The 15,945-nt window shown below is 41.3% G+C and overlaps 1 protein-coding gene across 16 annotated transcripts in view; it reads right to left on the reverse strand.

The window, feature by feature from the left end:
- MICAL3 (microtubule associated monooxygenase, calponin and LIM domain containing 3) overlaps positions 1 to 15,945 on the reverse strand; it is an 809,998-nt gene that overhangs the window by 321,140 nt on the left and 472,913 nt on the right. The window lies entirely within an intron of this gene.

Here is a 15,945-nt window from a genome sequence, read left to right on the forward strand (position 1 = left end):
GAACCTTCTTACGGAAATAAAGATTTTTATTAAAGGGACAAAAAACGTCTAAATTGCTGCAATGCATGAACATATCGACAGAGTATAAAACATTTTACATACATTAACACCATCTTTGCTGCAATTGGTTTTCAATGTCCACTGTCGCACCACAACTTGACCTATGCTAAAACCAGACAGGGTTAGGCTTGTAAAGTCTACAGTGTGCACTTCCCATTTCTCAGATTAGCAAAACACACAACTTTGCCCTATCTGAATCAAGAAAGTTTAGTTTTGACTTTACTGTCACTTTAAAAGGGACATAAAATTCAAAATTGTACTTTCATGATTCAGATAGAGCATGCGATTTTAAACTTGCTAATTTACTTTGTTCACTTGGTGTCCTTTGTTGGAAAGCATACCTAGGTTGGCTAAGTAGCGGGGATCTATATGCCAATTGGCGGCAGCACATATATACCTCTTGTCATTGGCTTACCAATGTGTTCAGCTAGCTCCCAGTAGGGCATTGCTGCTCTTTCAACAAAGGATACCAAGGAGTATGAAGCAAAATTGATAATAGAAGTAATTTGGAAAGATATTTAAAAATGTTCTACCTGAATCATGAAAGAAAAATTTTGGGGTTCATGTCCCTGTAAGGGAAGACGAGAGGGAGGATTTCACATCTCTCCTCCTCTATTACCCACATGAAAACACCCAATATATGCAAATACAGGGGGCTGTGGTGGGTTAGAAAGTGTCTATTTGTTCAGAGAGACAGGAAAATCTGTGAAAAGAAAAAGCATAAAAATATTCTCATTTGAGAACACAAAGCTGCATAGTTCATTACAGCTTGCTTCTTCTATAAGAAGCTGCAGGTTCATACAGCTTCCAATTCGATTTTAATGTCCCTTAAGAAGAGAAAGGAGTTCAACCCTGAAAACAACTTGGGAAACAAAGGGACAAAAAAAGTGCACAGAAATTGATTTATCACTAGAAATACATTTGTTTCTGTGCAATTAGCATTTGGTAGAAAGGTTTTGCAGAAAAACAAACATTGAACTGGCTGATATTTGTGAAGGGATACAAGGAAAAATAAGCAGCAGATTTGCAAAAAAAACATAATTTATGTAAGACCTTACCTGATAAATTCATTTCTTTCATATTGGCAAGAGTCCATGAGCTTGTGACGTATGGGATATACAATCCTACCAGGTGGGGCAAAGTTTCCCAAACCTCAAAATACCTATTAATACACCCCTCCCACACCCACAATTCAGTTTAACAAATAGCCAAGTAGTGGGGTGATAAAGAAAGGAGTAAAAAGCATCAACAAAGGAATTTGGAAATAATTGTGCTTTATACAAAAAATCATAACCACCATAAAAAGGGTGGGTCTCATGGACTCTTGCCAATATGAAAGAAATGAATTTATCAGGTAAGTTCTTACATAAATTATGTTTTCTTTCATGTAATTGGCAAGAGTCCATGAGCTAGTGATGTATGGGATAATAATACCCAAGATGTGGAACTCCACAGAAGAGCTACTTGAGAGGGAGGGATAAAATAATAACAGCCATTTTCCGCTGAAAAAAAATTAATCCCCAACCCAAAATATAAGTTTATTTTCATAATGAAAAGAAAAAACTTAAACATAAGCAGAGGAATCAAACTGAAACAGCTGCCTGAAATACTTTTCTATCAAAAACTGCTTCCGAAGAAGCAAATACATAAAAACGGTCAAATTTAGTAAATGTATGCAAAGAAGACCAAGTTGCTTCTTTGCAAATCTGATCAACTGATCCAAATAAGCCTGATGAATCAAAAGCTTTAACCAAGATGCCAAGGAAATGTCAGAAGCCTTCTGACCTTTCCTAGAACCAGAAAAGATAACAAATAGACTAAAAGTCTTCCTGAAATCTTTAGTAGCTTCAATATAATATTTCAAAGCTCTTACCACATCCAAAGAATATAAGGATCTCTCCAAAGAATTCTTAGGATTAGGACACAAAGAAGGGACAACAATTTCTATATTAATGTTGTTAGAATTCACAACCTTAGGTAGAAATTTAAATGAAGTCCGCAAAACTGCCTTATCCTAATGGAAAATCAGAGAAGGAGATTCAAAAGAAAGAGCAGATAATTCGGAAACTCTTCTAGCAGAAGAGATGGCCAAAAGGAACAACACTTTCCAAGAAAGTAGTTTAATATCCAAAGAATGCATAGGCTCAAACGGAGGAGCCTGTAAAGCCTTCAAAACCAAATTAAGACTCCAAGGAGGAGAGATTGATTTAATGATAGGCTTGATACAGACCAAAGCCTGTACAAAACAGGGAATATAAGGAAGTTTAGCAATCTTTCTGTGAAATAAAACAGAAAGAGCAGAGATTTGTACCTTCAAGGAACTTGCAGACAAACCCTTATCCAAACCATCCTGAGGAAACTGTAAAATTCTAGGAATTATAAAAGAATGCCAGGAGAATTTATAAAAACAGTGAGTCAGAGAAACCTCTATGATTAAAGGGACAGTCAACCCAAAAATTACTGTTACTTATTTAGATTAGTTAATTAACAATCTTTACATCAAACTCTAGCCCAATTTTCATCTAAATAAACTTTGGCAGAAAATACACTTACTAGATCTCATCTGGCCGTTTTGAAATGGCCACCTGACTCCTTCTCTGACGTCTCCCAAAAGCTTGAACTGCAGCACTAGTACAGGATCCTCTCGTCCCTGCGAGCTCCTTTCATTCAGTTCATTGAGACACTCATATGGCACCCCCCCTCACACTATCTCCTGTGACTTTCTTTCAGCAGAACGTTCTGTCTGCACTAACACACCCACACGCTTAGCAGAAACGAGATATCAATCTCTAAGATGTCACAGTAGTATTCCCACAATAAAAACGTAACTGTGGATACATTTAATGAAACATCTATTTAAAAAGCATCCCATTTTTATACAAATGTAAATCAATATACGCTCCCACTAAACTAAACAGAGCGGAAGTGTATGCTCAACCGTCCATCTATTTACATAACAAACCCGTTCTAAGCCATCCCACATAAACCGGTGCTTTTCAGTAGTGAACGATCTCCAACCACCACTGCTGTTAAAAAGAGCCCCACAAGCCAGAACTTCAGATTCTCACAGCTAATGCTCCCCCGACCACATGCTCACCGCTCTCCGGTCCTCCTCGGCCAGCACCCCCGCACACAGAGCACTAGCTGTGGAGTGCTAGTGCTCAGGTGGCCATTTCAAAACGGCCAGATGAGATCTAGTAAGTTAATTTTTTGCCAAAGTTTATTTAGATGAAAATTGGGCTAGAGTTTGATGTAAAGATAGTCAATTAACTAATCTAAATAAGTAACAGTAATTTTTGGGTTGACTGTCTCTTTAAGCACTAGGCGATCAATTTCCATACCTTCAAATTTAATGATTTGAGATCCTGACAGAAAAACGGACCTTGAGACAGAAGGTCTGGTCTTAATTATAGTGGCCTAGATTGGCAACTGGACATCCGAACAAGATCCGCATACTAAAACCTGTGAGGCCATGCTGGAGCTACCAGCAACACAAACGATTGTTCCATGATGAATTTGGAGAACACTCTTGGAAGAAGAACCCGATGATCCCTGGACCTGGACAGGTACCTGGGTAGATTCTTGTTTAGATGGGAAGCCATCAGATCTATTTCTGGGAGACCAAACATCTGAACAATATGAGAAAACACATCTGGATGGAGCGACCACTCCTCAGGATGTAAAGTCTGACGGCTGAGATAATCCACTTCCCAATTGCCTATACCTGGGATATGAACCGCAGAAATTAGACAGGAGCTGGATTCCGCCCAAGCAAGTATCCAGGATACTTCTTTCATAGCTTGGGGACTGTGAGTCCCACCCTGATGATTGACATATGCCACAGTTGTGATATTGTCTGCCTGAAAACAAATGAAAGGTTCTCTCTTCAACAGAGGCCAAACCTGAAGAGCCCTGAAAACAGCAAGGAGATCTAAAATATTGATTGGCAACCTCGCCTCTTGAGATTTCAAAACCCCTTGTGCTGTCAGAGATCCCCAGATAGCCCCCCAACCTGAAAGACTTGCATCTGTTGTGATCATAGTCCAGGTTGGATGAACAAAAAAGGCCCCTTGAACTATACGATGGTGATCTAACCACCAAGTCAGAGAGAGTCGAACATTGGGATTTAAGGATATTAATTGTGATCTCTTTGTATAATTCCTGCACTATTGATTCAGCATACAAAGCTGGAGAGGTCTCATATGAAAACGAGCAAAGGGGATCGCGTCCGATGCTGCAGTCATAAGACCTAAAACTTCCATGCACATAGCTACTGAAGGGAATGATTGAGACTGAAGGTTCCAACAAGCTGAAACCAATTTTAATCGTCTCTTGTCTGTTAGAGAAAGAGTCATGGACACTGAATCTATCTGGAAACCTAAAAAGGTGACCCTTGTCTGAGGAATCAAATAACTTTTTGGTAAATTGATCCTCCAACCATGTCTTTGAAGAAACAACACTAGTTGATTTGTGTGAGATTCTGCAGAATGTAAAGACTGAGCTAGTACCAAGATATCGTCCAAATAAGGAAACACTGCAATACCCCATTCTCTGATTACAGAGAGTAGGGAACCGAGAACCTTTGAAAAGATTCTTGGAGCTGTCGCTAGGCCAAATGGAAGAGTGACAAATTGGTAATGCTTGTCTAGAAAAGAGAATTTCAGAAACTGATAGTGGTCTGGATGAATCGGAATATGAAGATATGCATCCTGTAAGTCTATTGTGGACATATAATGCCCTTGCTAAACAAAAGGCAGAATAGTCCTTATAGTCACCATATTGAAAGTTGGCACTCTTACATAACTATTCAAAATTTTCAGATCCAGAACTGGCCTGAATTAATTTTCTTTCTTTGGGACAATGAATAGATTTGAATAAAACCCCAGACCCTGTTCCTGAAACAGAACTGGTATGATTACCCCTGAAAGCTCCAGGTCTGAAACACACTTCAGAAAAGCCTGAGCCTTTACTGGATTTGCTGGGATGCGTGAGAGACAAAATCTTCTCACAGGAGGTCTTACTCTGAATCCTATTTGGTACCCTTGAGAGAAAATACTCTGAATCCATTGATTTTGGACAGAATCTGCCCAAATGTATTGGAAGAATCTTAATCTGCCCCCTACCAGCTGAGCCGGAATGAGGGCCGCACCTTCATGCAGAACTGGGGGCTGGCTCTGGTTTCTTAAACGGTTTGGATTTACTCCAACTTGAAGAAGGTTTCCAATTGAAACCAGATTCTTTGGGGGAAGGATTAGGTTTCTGTTCCTTATTTTGTTGAAAGGAACAAAAACTGTTAGAAGCTTTAGATTTACCCTTAGGTCTTTTATCCTGAGGCAAAAAACTCCCTTTTCCCAAGTGACAGTTGAAATAATCAAATCCATCTGAGAACCAAATAACTTATTACCTTGGAAAGAAAGAGATAGTAATCTAGACTAAGATTCCATGTCAGCATTTCAAAATTTGAGCCACAAAGCTCTTCTAGCTAAAATAGCTAAATACATAGATTTAACATTAATTTTGATGATATCAAAAATGGTATCACAGATAAAATGATTAGCATGTTGAAGCAAGCAAACAATGGTAGACAAATCGGGATCCATTTCCTGCTCTAAACTTTCCAACCAAAAAGTTGATGCAGCTGCAACATCAGCCATAGAAATGGCAGTCTTGAGAAGATAGCCAAAATATAAATGAGCTTTCCTTAGATAAGATTCAAGTTTCCTATCTAAAGGGTCTTTAAAAGAAGTACTATCTTCCATAGGAATAATAGTATGTTTAGCAAGAGTAGAAATAGCCCCATCAACTTTGGGGATCTTTTCCCAAAACTCCAATCTGTTGGCAAAGGGTACAATTTTTTAAACCTTGAAGAAGGAATAACATAAGTACCAGGCCTATTACATTCCTTAGAAATCATACCAGAATAGCATCAGGAACTGGAAAATCTCTGGAGTAAACACAATAGGTTTATAAACAGAATTTAACGTTTACTAGTTTTAATATCAAGTGGACTAGTTTCCTCAATATCCAATGTAATCAACATCTCTTAACAAATAACGAATATACTGCATTTTAAATAAATAAGTAGATTTGTCAGTGTCAATATCTGAGAAAGGATCTTCTGAATCAGATAGATTCTCATCAGAGGAGGATAATTCAGTATGTTGCTGGTCATTTGAAATTTCATCAACTGTATGAGAAGTTTTAAAAACATAATTTATGCTTACCTGATAAATTCCTTTCTTCTGTTGTGTGATCAGTCCACGGGTCATCATTACTTCTGGGATATAACTCCTCCCCAACAGGAAATGCAAGAGGATTCACCCAGCAGAGCTGCACATAGCTCCTCCCCTCTACGTCAGTCCCAGTCATTCGACCAAGAATCAACGAGAAAGGAGTAACCAAGGGTGAAGTGGTGACTGGAGTATAATTTAAAAGATATTTACCTGCCTTAAAACAGGGCGGGCCGTGGACTGATCACACAACAGAAGAAAGGAATTTATCAGGTAAGCATAAATTATGTTTTCTTCTGTTATGTGTGATCAGTCCACGGGTCATCATTACTTCTGGGATACCAATACCAAAGCAAAAGTACACGGATGACGGGAGGGATAGGCAGGCTCATTATACAGAAGGAACCACTGCCTGAAGAACCTTTCTCCCAAAAATAGCCTCCGAAGAAGCAAAAGTGTCAAATTTGTAAAATTTGGAAAAAGTATGAAGCGAAGACCAAGTTGCAGCCTTGCAAATCTGTTCAACAGAGGCCTCATTCTTAAAGGCCCAAGAGGAAGCCACAGCTCTAGTGGAGTGAGCTGTAATTCTTTCAGGAGGCTGCTGTCCAGCAGTCTCGTAGGCTAAACGTATTATGCTACGAAGCCAAAAAGAGAGAGAGGTAGCAGAAGCTTTTTGACCTCTCCTCTGTCCAGAATAAACGACAAACAGGGAAGAAGTTTGGCGAAAATCTTTAGTTGCCTGCAAGTAGAACTTGAGGGCACGAACTACATCCAGATTGTGTAGAAGACGTTCCTTCTTTGAAGAAGGATTTGGGCACAAGGATGGAACAACAATCTCTTGATTGATGTTCCTGTTAGTGACTACCTTAGGTAAGAACCCAGGTTTAGTACGCAGAACTACCTTGTCTGAGTGAAAAATCAGATAAGGAGAATCACAATGTAAGGCTGATAACTCAGAGACTCTTCGAGCCGAGGAAATAGCCATTAAAAACAGAACTTTCCAAGATAACAATTTTATATCAATGGAATGAAGGGGTTCAAACGGAACACCCTGTAAAACGTTAAGAACTAAGTTTAAACTCCATGGCGGAGCAACAGCTTTAAACACAGGCTTGATCCTAGCTAAAGCCTGACAAAAGGCCTGGACGTCTGGGTTTTCTGACAGACGCCTGTGTAACAAGATGGACAGAGCTGAAATCTGTCCCTTTAATGAACTAGCTGATAAACCCTTTTCTAAACCTTCTTGTAGAAAAGACAATATCCTAGCGATCCTAACCTTACTCCAGGAGTAACCTTTGGATTCGCACCAGTATAGGTATTTACGCCATATTTTATGGTAAATCCTTCTGGTAACAGGCTTCCTAGCCTGTATCAGGGTATCAATAACCGACTCAGAAAAACCACGTTTTGATAAAATCAAGCGTTCAATTTCCAAGCAGTCAGCTTCAGAGAAGTTAGATTTTGATGTTTGAATGGACCCTGTATCAGAAGGTCCTGTCTTAGAGGTAGAGACCAAGGCGGACAGGATGACATGTCCACTAGATCTGCATACCAAGTCCTGCGTGGCCATGCAGGCGCTATTAGAATCACTGATGCTCTCTCCTGTTTGATTTTGGCAATCAATCGAGGAAGCAGCGGGAAGGGTGGAAACACATAAGCCATCCCGAAGTTCCAAGGTGCTGTCAAAGCATCTATCAGAACCGCTCCCGGATCCCTGGATCTGGACCCGTAGCGAGGAAGTTTGGCGTTCTGGCGAGACGCCATGAGATCTATCTCTGGTTTGCCCCAACGTCGAAGTATTTGGGCAAAGACCTCCGGATGAAGTTCCCACTCCCCCGGATGAAAAGTCTGGCGACTCAAGAAATCCGCCTCCCAGTTCTCCACTCCCGGGATGTGGATTGCTGACAGATGGCAAGAGTGAGATTCTGCCCAGCGAATTATCTTTGATACTTCCATCATTGCTAGGGAACTTCTTGTCCCTCCCTGATGGTTGATGTAAGCTACAGTCGTGATGTTGTCCGACTGAAACCTGATGAACCCCCGAGTTGTTAATTGGGGCCAAGCCAGAAGGGCATTGAGAACTGCTCTCAATTCCAGAATGTTTATTGGAAGGAGACTCTCCTCCTGATTCCAAAGTCCCTGAGCCTTCAGAGAATTCCAGACAGCGCCCCAACCTAGTAGGCTGGCGTCTGTTGTTACAATTGTCCAGTCTGGCCTGCTGAATGGCATCCCCCTGGACAGGTGTGGCCGATAAAGCCACCATAGAAGAGAATTTCTGGTCTCTTGATTCAGATTCAGAATAGGGGACAAATCTGAGTAATCCCCATTCCACTGACTTAGCATGCACAATTGCAGCGGTCTGAGGTGTAGGCGTGCAAAAGGTACTATGTCCATTGCCGCTACCATTAAGCCGATCACCTCCATGCATTGAGCTACTGACGGGTGTTGAATGGAATGAAGGACACGGCATGCACTTTGAAGCTTTGTTAACCTGTCTTCTGTCAGGTAAATCTTCATTTCTACAGAATCTATAAGAGTCCCCAAGAATGGAACTCTTGTGAGAGGAAAAAGAGAACTCTTCTTTTCGTTCACTTTCCATCCATGCGACCTTAGAAATGCCAGAACTAGCTCTGTATGAGACTTGGCAGTTTGAAAGCTTGAAGCTTGTATTAGAATGTCGTCTAGGTACGGAGCTACCGAAATCCCTCGCGGTCTTAGTACCGCCAGAAGGGCACCCAGAACCTTTGTGAAGATTCTTGGAGCCGTAGCCAATCCGAATGGAAGAGCTACAAACTGGTAGTGCCTGTCTAAGAAGGCAAACCTTAGATACCGGTGATGATCTTTGTGGATCGGTATGTGAAGGTAAGCATCTTTTAAATCCACTGTGGTCATGTACTGACCCTTTTGGATCATGGGTAAGATTGTCCGAATAGTTTCCATTTTGAACGATGGAACTCTTAGGAATTTGTTTAGAATCTTTAAATCTAAGATTGGCCTGAAAGTTCCCTCTTTTTTGGGAACCACAAACAGGTTTGAGTAGAACCCTTGTCCTTGTTCCGACCGCGGAACCGGATGGATCACTCCCATGAATAACAGATCTTGTACACAGCGTAGAAACGCTTCTTTCTTTATCTGGTTTGTTGACAACCTTGACAGATGAAATCTCTCTCTTGGGGGAGATAATTTGAAGTCTAGAAGGTATCCCTGAGATATGATCTCTAGTGCCCAGGGATCCTGAACATCTCTTGCCCAGGCCTGGGCGAAGAGAGAAAGTCTGCCCCCCACTAGATCCGGTCCCGGATCGGGGGCTTTCGGTTCATGCTGTCTTTGGGGCAGCAGCAGGTTTCCTGGCCTGCTTGCTCTTGTTCCAGGACTGGTTAGGCTTCCAGCCTTGCCTGTAACGAGCAACAGCTCCTTCCTGTTTTGGTGCAGTGGAGGTTGATGCTGCTCCTGTTTTGAAATTCCGAAAGGGACGAAAATTAGACTGTCTAGCCTTAGCTTTGGCTTTGTCTTGAGGTAGGGCGTGGCCCTTACCTCCTGTAATGTCAGCGATAATTTCTTTCAAACCGGGCCCAAATAAAGACTGCCCCTTGAAAGGTATATTAAGTAATTTGGACTTAGAAGTAACATCAGCTGACCAGGATTTTAGCCACAGCGCCCTACGTGCCTGTATGGCGAATCCTGAGTTCTTAGCCGTAAGTTTGGTTAAATGTACTACGGCCTCCGAAATGAATGAATTAGCTAGTTTAAGGACTCTAAGCCTGTCCGTAATGTCGTCTAGCGTAGATGAACTAAGGTTCTCTTCCAGAGACTCAATCCAAAATGCTGCCGCAGCCGTAATCGGCGCGATACATGCAAGGGGTTGCAATATAAAACCTTGTTGAACAAACATTTTCTTAAGGTAACCCTCTAATTTTTTATCCATTGGATCTGAAAAAGCACAGCTATCCTCCACCGGGATAGTGGTACGCTTAGCTAAAGTAGAAACTGCTCCCTCCACCTTAGGGACCGTTTGCCATAAGTCCCGAGTGGTGGCGTCTATTGGAAACATCTTTCTAAATATTGGAGGGGGTGAGAACGGCACACCGGGTCTATCCCACTCCTTAGTAACAATTTCAGTTAGTCTCTTAGGTATGGGAAAAACGTCAGTACTCGCCGGTACCCGCAAAGTATTTATCCAACCTACACAGTTTCTCTGGTATTGCAACGGTGTTACAATCATTGAGAGCTGCTAAGACCTCCCCTAGTAATACACGGAGGTTCTCCAATTTAAATTTAAAATTTGAAATATCTGAATCCAATCTGTTTGGATCAGAACCGTCACCCACAGAATGAAGCTCTCCGTCCTCATGCTCTGCAAGCTGTGACGCAGTATCAGACATGGCCCTAGTATTGTCAGCGCACTCTGTTCTCACCCCAGAGTGATCACGCTTGCCTCTTAGTTCTGGTAATTTAGACAAAACTTCAGTCATAACAGTAGCCATATCTTGTAATGTTATCTGTAATGGCCGCCCAGATGTACTAGGCGCCATAATATCACGCACCTCCCGGGCGGGAGATGCAGGTACTGCCGCGTGAGGCGAGTTAGTCGGCATAACTCTCCCCTCGCTGTTTGGTGAAATTTGTTCACATTGTACAGATTGACTTTTATTTAAAGTAGCATCAATACAGTTAGTACATAAATTTCTATTGGGCTCCACCTTGGCATTGGAACAAATGACACAGATATCTTCCTCTGAGTCAGACATGTTTAACACACTAGCAATAAACTTGCAACTTGGTTATAATCTTTTTTAGCAAAAACGTACTGTGCCTCAAAGAGGTACTAAACGATTAAATGACAGTTGAAATAATAAACTGAAAAACAGTTATAGCATCAAACTTTAAAACAACACAACTTTTAGCAAAGGTTTGTTCCCATTAGTAAAATAACAATAGTTAAATTTGACATAAAAATTACAGAGCAACGTTTTTATTCACAGTCAATATAAAATTCTCACAGCTCTGCTGAGAGAATCTACCTCCCTCCAAAGAAGTTTGAAGACCCCTGAGATCTGTCAGAGATGAACCGGATCATGCAGGAAATATAAGAGTAACTGACTGGAATTTTTTGATGCGTAGCAAAGAGCGCCAAAAACGGCCCCTCCCCCTCACACACAGCAGTGAAGAGAAACGAAACTGTCACAATTAAAAGCAAACAACTGCCAAGTGGAAAATAATGCCCAAATATTTATTCACTCAGTACCTCAGCAATGTAAACGATTCTACATTCCAGCAAAAACGTTTAACATGATAAATACTTATTAAAAGGATTAGTGACTTTTAACAGAGTAGTTCCGGTGAAATACCATCCCCAGAATACTGAAGTGTATACATACATGTCATTATAACGGTATGGCAGGATTTTCTCATCAATTCCATTCAGAAAATAAAAACTGCTACATACCTCAATGCAGATTCATCTGCCCGCTGTCCCCTGATCTGAAGCTTTTACCTCCCTCAGATGGCCGAGAACAGCAATATGATCTTAACTACTCCGGTTAAAATCATAGTAAAAAACTCTGGCAGATTCTTCCTCAAACTCTGCCAGAGAAGTAATAACACGCTCCGGTGCTATTGTAAAACAACAAACTTTTGATTGAAGTCATAAAAACTAAGTATAATCACCATAGTCCTCTCACACATCCTATCTAGTCGTTGGGTGCAAGAGAATGACTGGGACTGACGTAGAGGGGAGGAGCTATGTGCAGCTCTGCTGGGTGAATCCTCTTGCATTTCCTGTTGGGGAGGAGTTATATCCCAGAAGTAATGATGACCCGTGGACTGATCACACATAACAGAAGAAAGACCTTTTACATTTATTAGAAGGCGGGATGGCAGACAAAGCCTTCTGAATCGCATCAGCAATAAAATCTTTTATATTCACAGGTATATCATGTACACTAGATGTTGAAGGAACAACAGGCATTGCACTATTACTGATGGACACATTCTCTGCATGTAAAATCTTATGACAACTATTACATACCACAGCTGGAGATATAATCTCCACAGATTTACAACAGATACACTTAGCTTTGGTAGAACTGTTATCAGGCAGCAGGGTTCCAACAGTGGTTTCTGAGACAGGATCAGATTGACACATCTTGAAAATGTAAGAGAAAAAAACAACATATAAAGCAAAATGATCAATTTCCTTATATGGCAGTTTCAGGAATGGGGAAAAAAATGCAAACAGCATAGCCCTCTGACACAGAAAAAGGCAAGAGGTATATAGGAATGAGGTTTTAAATAATTAAATCATTTGGCGCCAAGTGTGACGCACAATGCAAACTGAAATTTGTTTGGCGCTAACAACATCCGGAAATGACACACTTGCATTATTGTAGACACAACCTTGTGCAAGGAACTGACGAATTTGCGTCATCGGACGTACCTTCACGTTAAAAAAATTATTGTGCCAAGAATGACGCAATAAACTTTAGCATTTTACGCCCTCGCAAGCTAAATTTAATGAAAAAGCAGTCAATTGAAAAAAGACTATACCCCAGGTAAAAAAAAAAAATATTTTCCTAAATATGTTTTTTTCCCCAAATATGAAACCGATAGTCTGCAAAAGGAAATTTACATAAACCTGACTTATGGCAAATATAAGTACAATACATATATTTAGAACTTTATATTAATGCATAAATTGCAAAACCATAGCTGTGAGTGTCTTAAGTAATGAAAACATACTTACCAAAAGACACCCATCCACATATAGCAGATAGCCAAACCAGTACTGAAAGAGTTATCAGTAGAGGTAATGGAATATGAGAGTATATCGTCGATCTGAATAAGGAATATAGGAGATGAATCTCTACGACCGATAACAGAGAACCTATGAAATAGATCTACCGCGAGGAAAACCATTGCAATCAATAGGTGATACTCCCTTCACATCCCTCTGACATTCACTGTACTCTTAGAGGAATCGGACTTCAAAATGCTGAGAAGCACATATCAACGTAGAAATCTTAGCACAAACTTACTTCACCACCTCCATAGGAGGCCAAGCTTGTAAAACTGAATTGTGGGTGTGGTGAGGGGTGTATTTATAGGCATTTTGAGGTTTGGGAAACTTTGCCCCTCCTGGTAGGATTCTATATCCCATACGTCACTAGCTCATGGACTGTTGCCAATTACATGAAAGAAACATAAATTATGCTTACCAGATAATTTCATTTCCTTCTGTACAAGGAGAGTCCACGGCTTCATTCCTTACTGTTGGGAAATACTGAACCTGGCAACCAGGAGGAGGCAAAGACAGCCAAGCCAAAGGCGTAAATACCTCTCCCACTTCCCCCATCCCCCAGTCTTTCTGCCGAGGGAACAAGGAACAGTAGGAGAAATATCAGGGTATAAAACGTGCCAGAATTATTTTTTTAAATTAGGGGGCCGCCCATCGAAGAACACGGGCAGGGGCCATGGACTCTCCATGTACAGAAGGAAATTAAATTATCTGGTAAGCATAATTTATGTTTTCCTTCTTAATACAAGGGGAGTCCACGGCTTCATTCCTTACTGTTGGGAAACTTATACCCAAGCTCTAGGAGACACTGAATGATAACGGGAGGGACAAAAAGAGAGGCGGACCCTAATCTGAGGGCACCACAGCCTGCAAAACCCTTCTCCCGAAGGCTGCTTCAGCTGAAGCAAAAACATCAAACTTGTAAAATTTAGAAAAAGAATGTAAGGAGGACCAGGTGGCCGCCTTACAAATCTGATCCATAGAGGCTTCATTCTTAAAGGCCCAAGAGGAAGCCACTGCTCTAGTAGAATGAGCCGTAATTCTCTAAGGAGGTCTATGTCCCGCTGTCTCATAGGCTAAGCAGATAAGTCTCCTTAACCAAAAGGATAAGGAAGTCGAAGAGACCTTCTGGCCCTCACGCAGAATATGCAACAAATAAAGAACCTTTTCTAAAATCCTTGGTAAAATATACCCTGCACGCCGAAGCAAGAGCCAGTAGAAAGAGAATTTTCCAGGACAACAACTTAATATCAATTTCATGCATAGGCTCAAACGGAACCTGTTGCAAAATCTAAAGAACTAGCTTCAGACTCCAAGTGGGAGCCAAAGATCTGAATACAGGTCTGATCCAAATCAGAGCCTTAAAGGGACACTGAACCCAAATTTTTTCTTTACTGATTCATATAGAGCGTGCAATTTTAAGAAACTTTCTAATGTACTCCTATTATCAAATTTTCTTCATTCTCTTAGTATCTTTATTTGAAATGCAAGAATGTAAGTTTAGATGCTGGCCCATTTTTTGTGAACAACCTGGGTTGTTCTTGATGATTGGTGGATAAATTAATCCACCAATAAAAAAGTGCTGTCCAGAGTACTGAAACAAAAAAAGCTTAGATGCCTTCTTTTTAAATACAGATAGCAAGAGAACGAAGAAAAATTGATAATAGGAGTAAATTACAAAGTTGCTTAAAATTGCATGCTCTATCTGAATCACAAAAGAAAAAATGTGGGTTCAGTGTCCCTTTAACAAAGGACTGAACATCCTGAAGCTCAGAAAGCCTCTTGTGCAGTAAAACAGACAAGGCCGAAATCTGTCCTCTCAGGGAACTGGCTGAAAGACCCTTTTCCAGACCATCCTGGAGAAACATCCGAATCTTGGCAATCTTAACTTTATGCCAAGGAAATCCACGCTCTTAACACCAGAATAAGTAGGTTCTCCACACCTTATGATGCGACGAGTAACCGGCTTACGAGCTTGAATGAGAGTATCAATAACTCTCTCAGAAAACCTTCCCCTGGATGAAAGGATTGTCTGCTGAGAAAATCCGCTTCCTAGTTGTCCACACCCGGATAGCTGACAGCAAACTGCTGTGGGCCTCCTCCCTTTCCAGAATCCGAGATACTTCCTTCATCGCTAGGGAGTTTCTCATTCCCCGCTGATGGTTGATGTAAGTCACCGAGGTTATATTGTCTGATTGGAATCTGATAAACTGGGACGAACCCAGAAGAGGCCAAAGCCGTCAGAGCATTGTAGATTGCTCGAAGTTCCAAAATGTTGATCGGGAGGGAGCATTCCTCCTGCAACCACAGACCCTGTGCCTTCTTGGCACCCCATAAAGCTCCCCATCCTGAGAGGCTCACGTCCGTAGTCACAACCTCCCAGGATAGTCTGAGAAAGGAGGTCTCTCAGGACAGATGATCTGGACAGAGCCACCAAGAGAGCGATTCTCTCAACCGGTTGTCCAGAGAAATCTGTTGAGACAGATCTGAATGATTGCCGTTCCACTGCCTCAGCATAGACAGCTGTAGCGGTCCGATACGGAACCTGGCAAAAGGAATTATGTCCATGCTGGACACCATGAGATCAATTACCTCCATACACTGAGCCCCAGACAGCCTTAAGGAGGTTCCGGAGAGAGAACTCTTCTATAAGTTTATCTTCCATCCAATGTGATCGAAACCAAACGGAAGTGCAATGATCTGGAAGTGCTGATCCAGGAACGCAAACCTTAGGTACTTGAAGTGGTCCCTGTGGATTGGAACGTTAAGGTAGGCATCCTTCAGATCTATAGTGGTCATGAACTGTTCTTCCTGAACTAGAGGAAGAATGAACCTCATTGTTTCCATCTTGAAAGAGGGGAT

This window comes from Bombina bombina, chromosome 6 (assembly GCF_027579735.1).
Source record: "Bombina bombina isolate aBomBom1 chromosome 6, aBomBom1.pri, whole genome shotgun sequence".
Classification (NCBI taxonomy): domain Eukaryota; kingdom Metazoa; phylum Chordata; class Amphibia; order Anura; family Bombinatoridae; genus Bombina; species Bombina bombina.